Source organism: Callithrix jacchus, chromosome 8 (genome assembly GCF_049354715.1).
Source record: "Callithrix jacchus isolate 240 chromosome 8, calJac240_pri, whole genome shotgun sequence".
NCBI lineage: Eukaryota > Metazoa > Chordata > Mammalia > Primates > Cebidae > Callithrix > Callithrix jacchus.
Window position 1 is genome coordinate 26,224,240 of NC_133509.1, and position 16,938 is coordinate 26,241,177.

At 47.0% G+C, this 16,938-nt stretch overlaps 1 pseudogene; it reads right to left on the reverse strand.

The window, feature by feature from the left end:
• Positions 1-203: 203 nt before the first annotated feature.
• Positions 204-16,938, reverse strand: part of LOC118145142 (uncharacterized) — a 59,045-nt pseudogene continuing 42,310 nt past the window's right edge.

Below are 16,938 nucleotides of genomic sequence, written 5' to 3' on the forward strand. Positions count from 1 at the left end.
CCTTCTGGCTCTAATAGCGTCAGGGTTCAGCTGGTAGGTAGGGGGCTGAGGGCCTGGAGGTACCTCAGGGTCAGGCCACAGACTGCATCCAAACCACAGTGCCCAGCCTTACCAGCCTACCACCAGCCCCCCAGAGGGCCTGCCAAGTCCCTACTCAGAATAGCAGCAAGTCCTGCAGTCCTGGCTGTCTGCTGGCCATGGGGCTAGAAGTCCCGGCAACCACAAGAAAGATTCACAGTTGGATCTGCCCCACCCTGGGCCTGGGAGAGGAACAGGGGCTGAATGCTGAAGGAGAGAGGCCACAGAGCCTTCTGATACACCCAAGAGAAGGTCCTCTGCTCTCTCTCCAGCCCCAGGCAGAAAGAAACAGTCAGTCAAGCCAGCTCTCTCAGCTGAGCCAATTTATGCCTCTCAAACTGCAGCAAAAGATTCCTGAGAAGTCTGGAAGCTCAGAGCAAAAGCCCAAAGTCCCCTGTGAAAAGATTCATGGGTCCCAAAACAGGATCTCAGGAAGGACAGAGTTCAGGACTGACCCCCACTCACTCAGTACTCCACCAGCACTGCCAGCACCCACATCCCACACTTGCAAGCCCCCAAGACATGTTATCATGGTTGTGTTGCTCGTGTGTGAACTCATATTTGCAGGGATCTGTGTTTGTGCAAGTGTCTAGTGGGAGTGAGTGTGGCTTTATGAGTGAGCATGTGTGTATGTGTAGCACATATGCAAAGCACCTGGCACAGTCCAAAACCAGATAAGCCACTGCTGCAAAGAATATGAGTAACCTGTTATGTCCTGAGAGACTCGCCTGTGGCTGTCCACTGCCCCATCAGCCCAAGCAAGGCGCAGGTGCTCTTGGAAGAGAGCTTCCAAGTTCAGTCCCTGGGCAGAAGCGTGAGCTGTGGGAACCTCAGATTCCCTCGAGGGAACACTCCAGCCAAAAATTATTTCCTGACAGGCACAAATGACTTGCTGTAAAGCAGAGGAGCTGAGTTCAAACCGGCAAAGATGAATCTTGATCAAAGATGGGAAACAGGCCCTGCTGCTCTTCTCCACTCCCCACTCCGCGACGACATCTGCCACAGCTGGGGGACACTGTGCCTGAGGAGTGGACAACATCAGGAAAGGGGCTGGCCTGGCTTTGGTCCTTGTGACCACATTACTGCCAAGAACATGGGCCATGTGCACCCTCCAGGATGGGAGTCTTGGGGCCTGAGGTTTCTCCCTGAGCCCGGTGGTCTCTGAGCCTAAGGCAAACTCATCCCTGATGCCTGAGTCCCAGCACAGATGGATCCCCTGTCTGCCCTGGCCATCCGCCCTCCCGGGCCCACTACCCTATCCCCAGCATCCAGCACTCCCATTTTTTCAGCCCCCATCTGTGTGAAATCTTAAGACAAGGGCTTGAAGCAGGGCAGACCTGGGCTTGGATCTAGCCACAGCCACTTTACCACCGTATGACCCCAATGCTCCAAGTCTCCTCTTTCGTTAAATGATGTGAAGAGCAGTTCTTTCTTCCTGGGAAAGTCTGGAGGATAAAAGGTGCTTGGCATTCGGCCAGCATTTACTGATGGCAGCTGTTCCTGCTATTACTGTTGCTACCCAAGCTCACACTATGACCTGGCCCTAAATCTGCCAGGGCAGAGGGGTGTTTGGAGGCTGAGTTCGGGTTCCTCCTCCAGGCAGTTTACCTTGGACTCCTCCCCTATCTGCCCATGGGATCTCTGTCCACTCTGGACTCCTTCCTCTCTCTTCCCTGCCAGGCCCTGGGGCCTGAGCACCCCTACCTGGCTCAGGATACATGTTCAGTTATCGGCATTACATTATGGGCAGGATTATGCATTTTTTTGGTTATATCCCTCTTTAGGTCTAAGCCTAAGGATCACATCCCCTGACTCCCAAATTCACACACAAGGTTCAAATCTTTTTTTATCAAGATCAAATGTATCAAAGTAAGAAATACATTTTATACCAGGACCAGCTATAGAGATATGCAAATGTATTATTCACAAAAAAATGCTTAGACTTACTGCCTTGGATCCTTCCCTTCCTCCCTGCCTCCCTGCCTCCCTTCCTGCTGGAGTGCAGTGGCGATGGTGCTCACTGCAACCTCCGCCTCCTAGGTTCAAGCAACTCTTCTGCCTCAGCCTCTTGAGTACCTGGAATTACAAGCCCTTGCCACCACACCCGGCTAATTTTTGTATTTTTAGTAGAGAGGGGGATTCACCATGTTGGCCAGGCTGGTCTTGAATTCCTGACCTCAGGTGATCCACTTGCCTCAGCCTCCCAAAGTGCTGGGATTACAAGTGTGAGCCACTGGGCCTGGCCATTCTGGTACTTTCTAATCTATCTTGTCCTATTTCTTTTTGTTATTGCTGAGTGCAGGGCACTACTACACTTATTTTGCCCATGACCTGCAGTTTGAACATGCTGCACGGACAGTGAGGTTCCTATAAGAGCAGGGACCAGATTTTGCTCCCCTCCATCCCCACGGGACCACTTAAGGGCCAGACTGAAGGGCACCCAGGATATGTGGCAGGAGGGTGAGTCTAGCTCCAGAACATTCTTCAAGTTCTTCAGGGAGATGCTCCATCAGATCAGGAGAGAAAAGGAGGAAGGAATCCTGGTTCATTCATTCCACAAATATTTTATTCATTTGTTTAGTCAGTCAGGCTGGGTACGGTGGCTCATGCCTATAATACCAGCACTTTGGGAGGCCAAGGCAGGTGGATCACCAGAGGTCAGTTCAAGACCAGCCTGGCCAATGTGGCGAAACTCTGTCTCTACTTAAAATGCAAAAAATAGCCAGGCATGGTGGCGTGGCCCTGTAATCTCAGCTATTTGGGAGGCTGAGGTGAGAATCTGCTTGAAACCAGGAGGTAGAGGTTGCAGTGAGCCAAGATCACATCACTGCACTCCAGCATGGGTGACAGAGCAAGACTCTGTCTCAATTAAAAATAAAATTTTTAAAATTATTTAGTCATTCAGCCTGTCAAGAAACATTTACGTAGCCCCTTCTATATTCTAAGACTTGTTCAGTCCCCAGAGAAGTGGATGAAGCAGACAAGTTCCTGCCTTCATGGTACTGACATTTTTGTGCACTGGGAGGACACAGTAAACAAGTAGACAACAACAAAGGAAGGATCATTTCTTCTGGTCCCTGAAGGGCTGTCAGGAAACGGTGGGGGCCCACAGATAGACGACTGGCCACTGTCCGAGGGAGAGCTGCTCAGGCATCCAAGCTCCATACGGAAATGCTCTTTAAGTACCTGCTAGGTGCTTGACCCTGGGCTCAGGGCACAGAGATGAATAAGACCCTGCCCTGCCCTTGAGGTGCTCACAGACCTGTGGGAGAGGCAGACAAGTCACAGATCATTTGAGAGTCCTGCATTTCCTGCAGGGTTGGGGTGGGGCCAGGTGCTGGGGAAGCACAGACGGTGACACCCAGTGGGGCAGGATGCAGGACCTTCTAGGTCAGTTCCAAGTGGGGGACATGGGTGCGTTCCAGGGCCCTTCCATCTCCAGCAATGTACAGAGGTTTGTTCTGGCTTCTGCATCAGAAAGACCTGAGTTTTCATTTGGTTTCTGCCACTTAGCTGTGTGACCTCAGGCAAGTCACTTAATCTTTCTGAGACTCCTTTCCATATCTATAAAATGGGGATAGTCATACCTCTCTTGACAGGGTTCTGAGATCAAATGAACTAATAAATTTAAAATCCTTAGTGAGTAGCTGTCCAAGATATGTTCATAATAGAAGTTGTGGTTATCAACATCAGAAGATTCCTCTTCGAGGCATGGTCCCTTATGCCCACACCTCCTCACTCCCCGAGCCAGCATTTATACACAGCTCCCTAGGACATGCAGAGAATCCCCTACCCTCACTGCCAACAGAAAGGTGCTCCAAGTGGCCTTCTAGTGAGTCTTGCTCCAGAGTCCCAGGCTCTGGACACTGGGAAAGACGAGGGTGGGAGGCAGCTGCCAAGCCTACAGCAGTGGGGCCATCCATCCTTGAATAAATAGGCTGTCACCCCACTCCTCCCACCCTCTCCCTTCTTTAAATAACTTAGATCTGGTGGGCCACAGCGCCTCATGCCTATAATCCCAGCACTTTGGGAGACCAAGGTGGGTGGATCACCTAAGGTCAGGAGTTACTCTCAAAATCCTGTCAAGGCAGGTGTGACGATCTTCATTTTACAGATCTGGAAACTGAGGCTCAGAGATATTACATGACTTGTCTGAGGTCACACAACTAAGTGGCAGCCAGGCCAATATGGTGAAACCCCATCTCTACTAAAAATAGAAAAATTAGCCAAGTATGTGACAGGTGCCTGTAATCCCAGCTACTCGGGGGGCTGAGGCAGAAGAATCGCTTGAACCTGGGAGGTGGAGGTTGCAGCAAGCCAAGATCATGCCACTGCACTCCAGCCTGGGCGACAGAACAAGACTCTGTCTCAAAAAAATAAATAACTCAGATCTGTTGCCCAGTTGTCTCCAGGCAACACTGCTCCAGGTTCCCGAGGATGCCTCACTCCAACAGCCATTTATGAAGATGCTACAGGGGAGGTGGAGGCGGGGAAGGGTCAGGGATCTATGGAGGCTGGGCCTGACACAGCCTACCAGGGGCTTTCATGTGACGAGTTCCTGGGCTGACACCTCTCTGGGCCAATGGGAACTTGGAAGGGTTGCTTACCACACACATTCATTCCAAAGGCTGAAGCCCCCACACTTACTAGAAAGGTCCCAGATTCTGTGAAGCTTTGGACACGAAGAAGCCAAAGCTATGCCTTGGGAAGGTCACTGGCCAGGGTTCAGTTTCCTGCAGGCCAGGCTCAGTGCCAACCCTCACTGGCTGTGTTATCCCAGCTAGACCCCCACACTTTCTGAGCCTCAAAGAACTTTAGTGCTAGAAGGCAGCTTTGCTGATGGGTGGGAAAGAGACATTCTCACACTTTTCTGGCAGTATCCATGCAAATGACAAAAGCACAGACCCTCTGCCTCAGCAATTCCATCCCGAGGACTTTCGCCTAGAAATGCGCTTGCATGTGTGCAAACTGATGATTAAACAAGGCTATTCACAGTTTGAGTGAGATGAGGAGAGAAAAAATTAAAAGGTCTGTCAGTAGGTAATTGGCTTAACTATGGAACATCAAAAACTAAGAAAACCATGCGGCTATTTTAAAACCCAAGGCAGACGGATGTGGGATAAGAAAAAATGCTTGCTAGAAAAACAGGCAAGGTCCACAGGGGACATGGACAAGGATGGCCACGGTGGTGGTGACCCTGACAGTGGGATATTGGAGGCAGCCTTGGCATCTGTCTCTAGGGTGATGAATGTCACATGGATTCCAACCACAGAATCCTATCTGACAGTTAACACCCACCCAGTGCACACATGGAAATGTGTAGAGAGCTTGGAAACACAGTATCCAGGGGTAAGAGTACTAAATGTATAATACTATTGAGGCTGTGCTCGGTGGCTCATGCCTGTAATCCCAGCCCTTTTTGGGAGGCTAAGGCCGGTGGATCACCTGAGGTCAGGAGTTTAAGACCAGCCTGTCTAAAATGGAGAAACCTTGTCTCTACTAAAAATATTAAAATTCCCTGGGTGTGGTGGTGCATACCTGTAGTCCCAGGTACTTGGGAGGCTGAAGCAGGAGAATCATTTGAAACCAGGAGGTGGAAGTTGCAGTGAGCTGAGATCACACCACTGCACTCCAGCCAGGGTGGCAGAGTAAGATCCTGTCTCAAAAAATAAAATAAAATAATAGGCCAGGTGCGGTGGCTCATGCCTATAAGCCCAGCACTTTGGGAGGCCGAGGCAGGTGGATCACAAGGTCAAGAGATCGAGACCATCCTGGTCAACAAGGTAAAACCCCATCTCTACTAAAAATACAAAAATTAGCTGGGCATGGTGGCGTGTGCCTGTAGTCCCAGCTACTCGGGAGGCCGAGGCAGGAGAATTGCTTGAACCCCGGAGGCGGAGGCTGTGGTGAGCCGAGATCCTGCCATTGCACTCCAGCCTGGGTAACAAAACGGAGTTTCACTGTTGTTACCCAGACTACTAAAAATACAAAAATTAGCTGGGCGTGATGGCGCATGTCTATAGTTCAGTTACTTGGGAGGCTGAGGCAGGAGAATTGCTTGAACTTGGGAGGTGGAGGTTGTGGTGAGCTGAGATTGCCCCACTGCACTCCAGCCTGGGTGACAGCAAGTCTCCGTCTCAAAAAAAAAAAAAAAAAAAGAAACAGAGTCTGAGAAGCCAGTCAGCCAGTCAGTGCACCCTGCCAAACCTGGGTCATCCCCGTACTAAGCCCCCTTGCCTCTGCTTGACTGTTCCCAGCAATGAGAAGCTCACAACCTGATTCAGTCTCCTTCTTTGTCATGCTGGCCGAGATCTGGGCTTCTCAGAAGTTACAGACACCAGCCAGCACACCCAACCTTTGAATCTTGCAGGCACCCAGCAGCTGGCAAGGGTGGCCCAGAGGAACCCAGCCCAACTCACTGAGCCCCTTCACCTCCACAGCAAACTCAGAAGCATAATGCATGCAACACACATTCACTTCAACTAGTGGCTGTCAAAGCTCCCCTGGCTTGGAAGGCCCCTCCAGGCTCCCCTAGACAATCTGAGACAGGCATTCATGGTCCAGCAGTTAGAAGTAAACAGTTGTTCCCCAGCCTGCCTGTGTATGCATTTGAATCACTGGCAGAGGGGTTACACAACACACTCCCACCCCCTGCCCAGCCCTCCTCAGCCAGAATCTCCAGGGCTGAGGCTGGGAAAGCCCCCAGGAGGGTTGAAGGCTACAGTAGTGTTTCACCTTTAGGAATCCATGTTCCAAGGGACTCCAAGGCATTCCTCTGTCTGATAGGCCAATCTGACTCTTAGCCACCTGCCAGCATAGGGTGAGATGTTCCCAACTCCAGCTGGCAGGGGCCCCAGCAATGCCAGCTCCTCTTAACAGTATGCTGGCCAAGGCTCAGAAGGAGTACACGTAGCCCCTAAATCCAAGGTGCCTTCCAAGGATAGAGGCAATGGATTCAGAGATGGTACCCTGCCCCTTCCACTGTGGGTAAAGGCAAGCTTTAAAGCCAGGCTGCCAAATTTAAATCCCAGCTTTGGCCTCTACCAGCTGTGTACCCCGAGTCTTAGTTTCCTCATCTGCTATGGGGCCACAATAAGAGCCCTGCCTCAGGAGAATCGCTTGAACCCAGGAGGTGGAGGTTGCAGTGAGCCAAGATCACACCACTGCACTCCAGCCTGGGTGACAGAGCAAGACTCCATCTCAAAACAAAAAACAAGGTGTTCTGCCTCATGGGCTGGGGTTAGGCTGCTGTGCTCTGTCCACTAGAAGTTCTGGGCAGGGGCTTCTTGTGGAGCAAAGCAGCAGGGGGCCTCCACACTTGGGCTCTAGGGAAAGGAAGTTTCCTTAAAAACCTTGCCTGGTGGCCAGGCATGGTGGCTTACACCTGTAATCCCAGCATATTGAGAGGCAGAAGCAGGCAGATCACCTGAGGTCAGGAGTTCAAGACCAGCCTAGTCAATGTAGTGAAACCCCATCTCTCCTAAAAATACAAAAATTAGCTGGGCATGGCGGCAGGCACCTGTAATCCCACCTACTCAGGAGGCTGAGGCAGGAGAATCACTTGAAGTGGAGGTTACAGAGAGCTGAGATTGCACCATTGTACTCCAGCCTGGGTGACAAGAGCAAAACTATGTCTCAAAAAACAAAAAAAAACACACCATGCCTGGTGGACTACACCTGCCTTCTTCCCAGTAAGACAGGTAACTCCTCTGACAGAGGGAAGTCCAGGGGCCAGGCTCCATAAGGGCCATCACGACAGGTCAGGGCCCTGACCAGGCTTCTGGAATCCTCATCTCGTTCCTGTCTCCCCATGTCTACACTGGGCAAGCCAAGGAGGCTCTCAGCCTCACTCTCCTCATCTGTAAAACAGAATAAATAACCCCTGCCTTGTGCATAATCACAGGGTACTGTCCTCACACCCCATTGGTGGGGGGAGGGGGTAAACTGCTCATTTGAGGGCAGGTGGTGAACTTCAGGTAACTCAGCAGCACTGTCACAATGAGCCCCTGAGTGTTCCTTCTATGAAACTCAGGGCTAGTGGGCTCGTGGTGAGGAGTTAATCGAACTCCCTGCCTCATCCAGGAACACCCCCCTCCCCATGTACCCCTTTCCTATCCTGGGTGCCTTCTAAGTGCTGGCTACTGTGTCAGAATCATGATCTCACTTCTCACAAAACTCTAAAGCCAGCCCATTCCATTGCTATCCTCATTTTACAAATGAAGAAAATGAGGCACACAGCCATTGAGGAACGTGTCCAATGTCCCCCAGCCCTGATTCCAGAGCTTTTCTGTTCAGCTACAAAACTGCTGACTTGAATCCTCCCAGTGATGGGAATCTCACTCCCTCAGAGGCCATCTGCTTCCCTGCGAACTATGCTGGGTGTTGGGACATCCTTCATCCTTCTCTTCACAGAAATCCAACATCCACTTCGCTCCCCTCACTCTACAGCCAGTCTTTCACTTCCACTCACCTCCCACCCCCAATCTCCAACAGTGGGACCACCAGAGCACAGGTGCCTCCTCCCACAGAGCTGGCTCTCAAATATTTGAGAAACACCATCTCATACCCCCACCCCCAGGCTTCTCCAGCTAAACATCCAGGACTTTCAAAGGCTGGTGGGAAACTCCAGGAAAAAAAGGGGCCTTAAGTGTGATTCTACCTCCAGCTCCCCAGGGGCCTCTTTCCCAAGGGGGTCAAAAAGAGAATCAAACCCTGCTTTCTCTCAACACTCAGCACCTCCCATACCCCCCGGAAGCTGGTCTGTGGGGTATGGGACAAGTCCTGTGGACAAGTCCTTTTGCACCCTGCAGACGCCCCCCCACCCCCTCAATCCCCACCCCTCATCTGTGAGCTGTTGTGTCCCACTTCAAGCCTGTGAAGAGGGTGCAGGAGTGGGCTGCTGCCAGCAGGAGGCAGTGAAATGGTTAAAATGCTCACCATGCTGGGTGCAGTGGCTCACGCCCGTAATCCCAGCCCTTTGGGAGACTGAGGCAGGAGGATCACAAGGTCAGGAGATTGAGACCATCCTGGCTAACACAGGGAAACCCCGTCTCTACTAAAAATACAAAAGTTAGCCGGGTGTGGTGGCACGCACCTGTAGTCCCAACTACTTGGGAGGTTGAGGCAGGAGAATTGCTTGAACCCGGGAGGCAGAGGTTGCAGTGAGCCAAGGTCACACCACTGTATTCCAGCCTGGGCGACAGAGAGAGACTCTGTCTCAAAAATAAAAGAAAATAATAAAATTCCCACCATTTCCTCACAGGGAAAGAGGGTGAAACCAGGATAGTGGCAGTGGGGTGGCTGTGGAAGGAAGGAAAGAGCCCATGCAGCATCCCAGAGTGTGCTGAGTGTGCTAAGCCTCCCTGCCCCAGGGCCCTTGCTTTCTCCCTGCAAATTCCTGCCCCTTCTCCCCAGATGGTTCCACATTCTCTCACTTTCTCTTACAACTTCTCCCACTCTTCTCAAGGAGGGCCGCCTGCTATCTCCAAAAACCACTATTTTAAAAGCCTTGGTGATTGCTTAATGGTTAAGGAGTTTCAGCCTCAGAAGATGTAAACGTTCTGAAGACAGATGGTGGTGATGGCTGCACAGCTACTAGAATGTATTTAATGCCACTGTAGCATCTCATTAAAAATGGTGAAAATGCCAGCCTGAGGTTGACCAGGCTGGCATTTTCACCATTTTTAAAAAAACGCTACAGTGGCATTAAATACATTCTACTGACCTCAGCCTGGTTAACTGTCTCTACTAAAAAAAACATAAATTGAGGAAAGGACTCAAGATGGCGCTGTGAGAACAACCCAGGATTGGAGCTCTCGTTGAATCCGCAAAGAGGTGAGTCGGAGCTGCATTTCCAGACTGATCTTTGTTGCCCACAGAATGGGGAAACTCCCAAGTATAAAAAAGACATGGGATGCCAGGCAGTATGTCTGCCTGGTGAAGCCGGCAGCCGGGGCGGCGGCGGCCGGCCCTACCCAGCAATCCCCACAGGGCACGCTTGTCCGGGTGCCCTGTTGAACCGGCAACCTGAGACTTGAGAGGGCTGGACTTGAGACTGAACGAGACTTGGACAGTAGGCCAGCCCAGGGGATTGCAGGGACAGAGCGTTTCAGGTACCCAGTGGGACGAACAAAACCGCGATTTCAAACTATCCCAAGCAGATGGTGCAAGACGCTCTGTGGGAGAGGGGCATCCACCACTACCAAGGCAACCCGCCCCAACTGAAATACATGCCCACTGCTGACGCAGCCAGCCGTTGCCGAGGCAACCCGTCCCTACTGAGATACACGCCCACTGCTGACGCAGCCTGCCGTTGCTGAGGCAACACGCTACAATGAAGAGACTCTGCTGCAGGGCATGGTGGACACCACAGCAGAGCCTGCAGGAACAGGGCGAATCACACAACAGCAGGGCGGAGCCTCGGCAGGCAAACAGTGTCTAGTCTGCCTCCTAGCTGGGCAGGACACCTCAATGGACATTGAAAAATAAAGCCTGAACCCCCCAACACAGAGCATTTGAGAAAAAAAGGGTTTTTTTAATGAGCTCTGTTGCAGCAGAATCAAACATAGCAGCCTAACAGCCCTGAATGAACAACAGAGCTCACAGCTCAGCAATTGAGCTCCTAAAAAGTACAGACTGTCTCCTCAAGCAGCTCCCTGACCCCTCTATATCAAAAAGACTGACATTTGGCAGGCATCATCCTGGGACAAAGATAGAAGAAAAAGAAACTGGTAGCATCCCTCACTGTGCCACAGCTGCTAGAGGTGCACCCCAGACAAGCAGGGCCTGGAGTGGAACTCAGCAGTCGTACAGCAAAGGGGCTAGGCTGGTAGAAGGAAAACCAAGTACAGAAATACTTCATCATCCACAATCTGGGTGTCCACTCAGAGACCCAATCGAAAAGTTAGCAACTATGCAGACGACAAACGGATAAACCCACAAAGATGGGAATAAACCAGCGAAAAAAGGAGGAAAACACCCGAAACCAGAACACCTCGCCTCCTAGAAAGGACCAAAACTCCTCACCAGCAAGGGAACAAAGCTGGACTGAGAATGACTGTGACGAAATGACGGAATTAGACTTCAGAAGGTGGATAATGAGAAACTTTTGTGAGCTAAAAGAACATGTATTAAATCAATGCAAAGAAACTAAGGAACTTGAAAAAAGATATTAGGAAATGATAACAAGAATGGATAACTTAGAGAGGAATATGAATGAATTAAAGGAGCTGAAAAACACAATACGAGAACTACACGAAGCATGCACAAGTTTCAATAGCCGAATTGACCAAGCAGAAGAAAGAATATCTGAAGTCGAAGACCAACTCAATGAAATTAAACGAGAAACCAAGATTAGAGAAAAAAGCGCAAAAAGGAATGAACAAAGTCTCCAAGAAATGTGGGACTATGTGAAAAGACCTAACCTACGTTTGATAGGTGTACCAGAAGGGATGAAGAGAATGAATCCAAGCTCTTCAGGACATCATCCAGGAAAACTTCCCCCACCTAGCAAGACAGGCCAACACTCAAATGCAGGAAATACAGAGAACACCACAAAGATATTCTGCAAGGAGAGCAACCCCAAGGCACATAATCGTCAGATTCAACAAGGTTGAAATAAAGGAGAAAATACTAAGGGCAGCCAGAGAGAAAGGTCGAGTTACCCACAAAGGGAAGCCCATCAGACTCACAGCAGATCTCTCGGCAGAAACACTACAAGCCAGAAGAGAGTGGGGGCCAATATTCAACATTCTTAAAGAAAAGAACTTTCAACCCAGAATTTCATATCCAGCCAAACTGAGCTTCAGAAGTGAAGGAAAAATAAAATCCTTTGCGAACAAGCAAGTACTCAAGATTTTGTCACCACCAGGCCTGCTTTATAAGAGCTCCTAAAAGAGGCACTACACATAGAAAGGATCAACCAGTACCAGCCATTCCAAAAATCACACTAAATGCTAAAGAGCATCAACATAATGAAGAATCTACAACAACTAACAGGCAAAACAGCCACTTAGCATCAAAATGGCAGTATCAAATTCACACATAACAATATTAACCCTAAATGTAAATGGACTAAATGCACCAATCAAAAGACACAGACTGGCAAATTGGATAAAAATCCAAAACCCATCAGTGTGCTGTATACAGGAAACCCATCTCACATGCAAGGATACACAAAGGCTCAAAATAAAGGGATGGAGGAAGATTTACCAAGCAAATGGAGAGCAAAAAAAAGCAGGAGTTGCAATTCTCATCTCTGATAAAATAGACTTTAAAGCAACAAAGATCAAAAGAGACAAAGAGGGCCATTACATAATGGTAAAAGGATCAATAAAACAAGAAGAGCTAACCATCCTAAACATATATGGACCCAATACAGGAGCACCCAGATACATAAGGCAAGTTCTTAATGACTTACAAGGAGACTTAGACTCCCACACAATAATAGTGGGAGACTTTAACACTCCACTGTCAATATTAGACAGATCAACCAGACAGAAAATCAACAAGGATATCCAGGGCTTGAACTCAGACCTGGAGCAAGCAAACCTGATAGATAGACATTTACAGAACTCTCCACCCCAAATCCACAGAATATACATTCTTCTCAGCACCAGATCACACCTACTCAAAAATTGACCACATAATTGGAAGTAAAGCACTACTCAACAAATGCAAAACAACTGAAATCATAATAAACAGCCTCTCAGACCATAGTGCAATCAAGTTAGAACTCAGAAGACAGAAACCAACCCAGAACCGCACAGCTCCATGGAAACTGAACAACTGGCTCTTGAATGTTGACTGGGTAAACAACGAAATGAAGGCAGAAATAAAGAAGTTCTTCGAAACAATGAGAATGAAGACACAACATGCCAGAACCTCTGGGACACATTTAAAGCAGTCTCTAGAGGAAAGTATATAGCAATAAGTGCCCATATGAGGAGAATGGAGAGATCCAAAATTGACACCCTATCATCAAAATTGAAAGAGCTAGAGGAGCAAGATCAAAAAAACTCAAAACCCAGCAGAAGACAAGAAATAACTAAGATCAGAGCTGAACTGAAGGAGATTGAGACACGAAAAACCCTTCAAAAAATCAATAAATCCAAGAGCTGGTTTTTTGAAAAGATCAACAAAATAGACAGACCACTAGCCAGATTGATTAAAAATAAAAGAGAGAACAACCAAATAGATGCAATAAAAAATGATAAAGGGGAAATCACCACAGATTCCACAGAAATTCAAACCATCATCAGAGAATATTACAAACAACTCTATGCACATAAACTAGTAAACCTGGAAGAAATGGATAAATTCCTGGACTCCTGTGTCCTCCCAAGCCTAAACCAGGAGGAAGCTGAAACTATGAATAGACCAATAACAAGGTCAGAAGTCGAGGCAGCAATTAAGAGACTACCACACAAAAAAAGCCCAGGTCCAGACGGATTCACAGCCAAATTCTACCAGACACATAAAGAGGAGCTGGTACCATTCCTTCTAAAACGATTTCAAACAATCCAAAAAGAGGGAATCCTTCCCAAATCATTTTACGAGACCAACATCATCCTGATACCAAAACCCGGCAGAGACCCAACAAGAAAAGAAAACTTCAGGCCAATATCCATGATGAACATAGATGCAAAAATCTTCAATAAAATATTGGCAAGCCAAATGCAACAGCAAATCAAAAAACTTATTCACCATGATCAAGTAGGATTCATCCCGGGGATGCAAGGCTGGTTCAACATACGCAAGTCTATCAACGTAATTCACCACATAAACAGAACCAAAAACAAAAACCACATGATTACCTCCATTGACGCAGAGAAGGCATTTGACAAAATTCAACAGCCCTTTATGCTAAAAACCCTCAATAAACTCGGTATCGATGGAATGTATCTCAAAGTAATAAAAGCTATTTATGACAAACCAACAGCCAATATCCTACTGAATGGGCAAAAACTGGAAGCATTCCCTTTGAAATCCGGCACTAGACAAGGATGCCCTCTTTCACCACTCCTATTCAATATAGTTCTGGAAGTTCTAGCCAGAGCAATCAGGCAAGAAAAAGAAATAAAGGGTATTCAAATAGGAAAGGTGGAAGCCAAATTGTCTCTATTTGCAGACGACATGATAGTATACCTAGAAGACCCCATCACCTCAGCCCAAAAACTCCTGAAACTGATAAGCAACTTCAGCAAAGTCTCAGGATATAAAATCAATGTGCAAAAATCACAAGCATTCATCTACACCAATAACAGACTTAAAGAAAGCCAAATCAAGAACGAACTGCCATTCACAATTGCTACAAAAAGAATAAAATACCTTGGAATACAACTCACAAGGAATGTAAGAGACCTCTTCAAGGAGAACTACAAACCACTGCTCAACGAAATCAGAGAGGACACAAACAGATGGAGAAACATTCCATGTTCATGGTTAGGAAGAATTAATATCGTGAAAATGGCTATACTGCCCAAAGTAATTTACAGAACCAACGCTATCCCCATCAAGCTACCATTGACTTTCTTTACAGAACTGGAAAAAACCACCATGAACTTCATATGGAACCAAAAGAGAGCCCGCATAGCCAAGTCAATTCTAAGCAAAAAGAACACAGCGGGGGGCATCAGACTACCAGATTTCAAACTATACTACAAGGCTACAGTAATCAAAACAGCATGGTACTGGTACCAAAACAGAGATATAGACCAATGGAACAAAACAGAGGCACCGGAGGCAACACAACATATCTACAACTATACAATCTTTGATAAATCCGACAAAAACAAGCAATGGGGAAAGAATTCCCTGTTTAACAAATGGTGTTGGGAAAACTGACTAGCCATGTGCAGAAAGCAGAAACTGGACCCCTTCCTGACACCTTACACTAAAATTAACTCCCGATGGATTAAAGACTTAAACATAAGACCTGGCACAATAAAAACCCTACAAGGAAATCTAGGCAAAACTATCCAGGACATAGGAGTAGGCAAGGACTTTATGAACAAAACACCAAAAGCATTGGCAACAAAAGCCAAAATAGACAAATGGGACCTAATGAAACTCCGCAACTTCTGCACGGCAAAAGAAACAGTCACTAGAGTGGATCGGCGACCAACAGAATGGGAAAAAATTTTTGCAGTTTACCCATCTGACAAAGGGCTGATATCCAGAATTTACAAAGAACTCAAACGGATTTACAGGAAAGAAACAAACAAGCCCATTCAAAAGTGGGCAAAGGATATCAACAGACACTTTACGAAAGAAGACATATATGAGGCCAACAATCATATGAAAAAATGCTCATCGTCACTGGTCATCAGAGAGATGCAAATCAAAACCACATTGAGATACCATCTCTCGCCAGTTAGAATGGCGATCATTAAAAATCTGGAGACAACCGATGCTGGAGAGGATGTGGAGAAAAAGGAACACTTTTACACTGTTGGTGGGAGTGTAAATTAGTTCAACCATTGTGGAAGAGAGTGTGGCGATTCCTCAAGGCCTTAGAAATAGAAATTCCATTTGACCCAGCAATCCCATTACTGGGTATATATCCAAAAGACTATAAATCCTTCTACTATAAGGACACATGTACACGAATGTTTATTGCAGCACTGTTTACAATAGCAAAGACCTGGAATCAACCCAAATGCCCATTGATAATAGACTGGATTGGGAAAATGTGGCACATATACACCATGGAATATTATGCAGCAATCAGAAATGATGAGTTTCTGTCGTTTGTAGGGACATGGATGAATCTGGAGAACATCATCCTCAGCAAACTGACACAAGAACAGAAAATGAAACACCGCATATTCACACTCATAGGTGGGTGATGAAAAATGAGAACACATGGACACAGAAAGGGGATTACTAAACACTGGGGTCTATTGGGGGGAAAAGGGGATGGCCAGTGGGAGGGGGAGGTGGGGAGGGATAGCCTGGGGAGAAATGCCAAGTGTGGGTGAAGGGGAGAAGGAAAGAAAAGCACACTGCCATGTGTGTTCCTACGCAACTGTATTGCATGCTCTGCTCATGTACCCCAAAACCTAAAATCCAATAAAAAATAAAAAAAAAGAAAAAAATAAGAGTAGTCATATTTACCTTTTAGTTTTTAAAGATGCTCTAGAAACATTGTCATTAGTGGTTTAAGATACTCCAAGTTTTGTTATTTACATCTTACTCAGATGAGTTACTTACTTAGAAAACTCTTATCTAGTTCCCACAGTATTTTTGATTCTCATTTGTCCTCAGGCTAAGCTGAATACTCTCATTCTCTCTAAGTATTCACCCATGGGTTTCAGTTTTTTCCTTTTTCTTAACCATTTCTCTTTAAATAAAGTTTACTTTTTATTCATAATAAACAAAAACATAACTTTTGTCTACTTATTGAGGCTTTAATATTATCCTATTTCTCCCCTTCCATTGGACTCTATGACACATAGTCTTATCCAGAGATCTTTTTTCCATCACTTATTTGATTTGTTAATACTGAAATCTGATTTTTAATAATTCCAATAAAAAGTCCAAAGGTCATGAAGTACTTTATCCTGCTTTACTCAGCACAACTGCGAGCAGTGACCAAATGCTCTGTGTGCTTCTCTGACTCCACTTCATTTCTAAATGCAGCAACCTCTGAAGTTCAGTCCTATTCCTTACTACTCCTCTTTTTAAACTCTCTCAGGGCTCCTCAAATCTCAAAACTTTGACTCAGATTCCCTAATCTACATTTCCAGCTCCGACCTTTTTCTTGAGGCCTCTTCCTTCTGATACACATATTATAGACAATATTCTCAACCACATGCTCGTACATTGCTACTTGGTACAGATTACTTTCATAGATAATGA